The sequence below is a fragment of the Rhinopithecus bieti genome, unplaced genomic scaffold (genome assembly GCF_001698545.2).
Source record: "Rhinopithecus bieti isolate Rb0 unplaced genomic scaffold, ASM169854v2 scaffold_12891, whole genome shotgun sequence".
Classification (NCBI taxonomy): domain Eukaryota; kingdom Metazoa; phylum Chordata; class Mammalia; order Primates; family Cercopithecidae; genus Rhinopithecus; species Rhinopithecus bieti.
The window spans coordinates 359,877-363,117 of record NW_016807322.1 but is presented as its reverse complement, the minus strand read 5'-3'; positions in this window follow the sequence as shown (position 1 = coordinate 363,117).

The following is a 3,241-nucleotide window of genomic DNA, read 5'->3' as shown; positions in this document are numbered from 1 at the left end:
ATAAGAGTTTTGAAACAAAACTTTTTTTTTTTTTCAAAGACTGCTGTGGTCAAAAGTCACCTTAATTAAAAGCTGATATTCAAGCTCTTCTTTTGTCTTTGCTATCTTTGCTACCACATGAAAAGAGTTACAGGAGAATTCTAATGACTCAGATTCCTTACGGGACACAGAAAAAGGAACTACAGACCACTTTTTTAAGGTCTTTTTTCTTCCTTGGAGTCTCAAGAATCATGGACAGGTTCCTTTCAGCTCTAAAATCCTGATATTTTTTGTATTCCATTGCCTGATCGTTTTGGCTTTTGAGGTAGCAGAAATTACGTTGTACTGTGAGAGAATACTTGACCTTTGTGTATGTGACGGCTGGTGAGCTATAGGTGAGAGCTGCAGTCTTGGAGGTGGCTAATAGTTGTTTATGATGAATGATTATTAATGCAGGAGGTTACTCTGTGGGTTTTGTTTTGTTTGTTTGTTTGTTTGCATGTTTAGATAAAGGCATAGTTAAACACTTAGATAAATGTCTTTGTAGTGAAGCATACTGTGACAGCATTGCACGGCCCAGTCCCATGGCATTTCACTCTTTGTGGGCACTCTCTTTTCAGAGTAAAAGTGGAATCCTTGATTTTTAAAGATCTAGATGCTTTGCCTTCTAATGGTGCCTGCTTTTCACATATTTAAATTACTAGGCCCTAAAGACTGCACATATATAAATTACTAGGCTCTAAAAAGTGCAAATTCTTTGCTGGCCTTCCTTAATGGGCTCTACCCTGAGCTCAGTGGTCCAGTTGCAAAATAGACTAAACTAAAACCTACTAACCTCAGTAAAATTGGTCTTCTTATGTAATCCTTTTGTAAATTCCTATGATTTTGTACTACCTTGCTTTTTTTTTTTTTCTTTTTTGAGATGGTTTAGCTCCTGGCACCCAGGCTAGAGTCCAAAGGTGAGATCTTGGCTCACTGCAACCTCTGTCTCCTGGGTTCAAGCGATTCTCTTGCCTCAGCCTCCTGCACAGCTGGGATTACAGGTGTGTGCCACCTTGCCAGGCTAATTTTTGTATTTTTCATAGAGATGGGATTTCACCATGTTGGCCAGGCTGGTCTCGAACTCCTGACCTCAGGTGATCTTCCTGTATTGGTCTCCTAAAGTGCTGGGATTACAGACATCAGCCACTGCACTGGGCCTGGCATTCTTTTTAATCTTCTTCTACCTATCACATATAAACTTCTTGAAAAAACTTAAATTCTGTCAGTGCTTTGAGGTGTAAATTTGCTACCCGATTTTCCCTAAACATCTGTAAGGACTTTGCCCATGTGTGACAGGTAAACTTTAAGCATTTCTACTTAGAAAGGCACAGTGTGAATACAATTATCCTTTTAAATTAGTGAGTTGCTGGTCTCATGGCTAAAATTTTAAAATCAAAGCTATAAAGTTATTATTGTTTTTGTCTGTATTATGAGTGAATGTGTAAATATCTGTTTATATATTGCTATATGGCACCATTGATTTATAATACATAAGCACTCATAAATTTAAAAACCTATTCAAATGTTTTTCAAACCTTTTAAGTCAAATTTATGACTTTAATAACTTTTGGTAAATATAGTTTTAAAATTGTTGGTAAAGTGAAATAGAAATGGCTTCAGAATTTCATTTAGACATTTTTGCCTGGGTCTATTGGTAAGTAAAGTTTATACAGTCTATGTCAAAAGTTTTAAGGTTGTAAAGTTGTTGCTTTTTTGACATTTGTAGATACTTGCTTCATTTATCTGTGAGCTTATGTCTTTTTATTTGAGCTTTTAAATTCTGAGGCCTAGACAAGTGGCCATTGTGAGGCCCAAGGCAGTGCCTGAGCTCCATTCTCCCTGGACAAACTTTGCCACTTGGGCAGGCTGGGATGGGTCAGATATTCCATGCATTGTCTCCAAAGCTTTGTCCTTTGTCCTAGGCTCTGCATCTCATGCATAATTAACATTTCTAACTTTCTAGGGTTTCCACTGGAAATTAGGATAACTAAGAGTTAACATTGTAATATATATATATATATAATTAAAACTACTAGATATAAGAGATACAATTTTATATAATGAATATATAAAGAAAGTAAGATGGAGAGCTAGTCATGGTGACTCATGCTTATAATCCCTATGCTTTGGAAGACCAAGGCAGGAGGATCACTTGAGTCGAGGAACTTGAGACAAGCCTGGGCAACATAGTGTGACCACATCTTCAGAAAAATTGTAAAAATGAGTTGGACATGATGGTGCATATCTACAGTCCTGAATACTTGGTAGACTGAGGCAGGAGGATCACTTGAACCCAGGAGTTCAGGTTACAGTGAGTTATAACACTATTGCACTCCAGACTTTGCCTCTGAAAAAAAAAAAAAAAAGGAAAGAAAAAAGAAAATGTGAAAGTTGAGAGAGGAATTTTTTTCTTTTTAAATGAAAGAGAATGTTGTGTGGTGGTCAAAATGATAAGGGAGAAGAAACATAATTTTTTTCTTAACTAGAATGCCAATATGAAAAAGAAAGTACAGGACAAAACTCAATTATTAAGCAACTTGTATAAAATTGTGAGAAATTAATCTACTAAAATTTTGTGAGTGGTCAACTTGGCTAAAATTAGAAGGAGATTATTTAGTTTTCTAAAAGTTGAACATTAATATCAAAATTACACTGAGGCAGGGCCAGAGTCAGTGCTCCTATGTCAAAATAACAGGGTGTTCTTGATTTGCTCTTTAATAGAAAATTTTCAAAGGTTATAAAAGGTTTATAAAAATATTATTTTGTGCACTCAAAACTGAGATTGGACATATGTGTTTATAAAGTTTTATTAAAATTAGCTTTAGCATTAATTATATATGGATGAAAATGTAAAATTTGGTTTTCTCTTTAGAACAAAACTTTTTGAAGTATTAATAGGGATAACAAAAAACAATTATTCACCTTTTGAGTAAAAACGAAAAAGAAAAGATTCTGTCAGTCTCATGCTATTAGGTCTTCTGACTATTTGGAAAACAGTATGTTCTCTATCAAAAAGTAAACATTTTTTGCTTTCTGAAATCTTTGAATTATCACGGTGGCTAAATAAATGGCAATTTTTTGTTTGTTTGTTTGTTTTTACAGTGGCCTGTGATCCTATTTTGATCAACTGTTTTAAACCTTTAATATTTCACACATTTCCCAAAATCAAATTCTAATTCTAAAATTTCCTTTTCAAAAACAAACCAAAAAAACCCTGCAA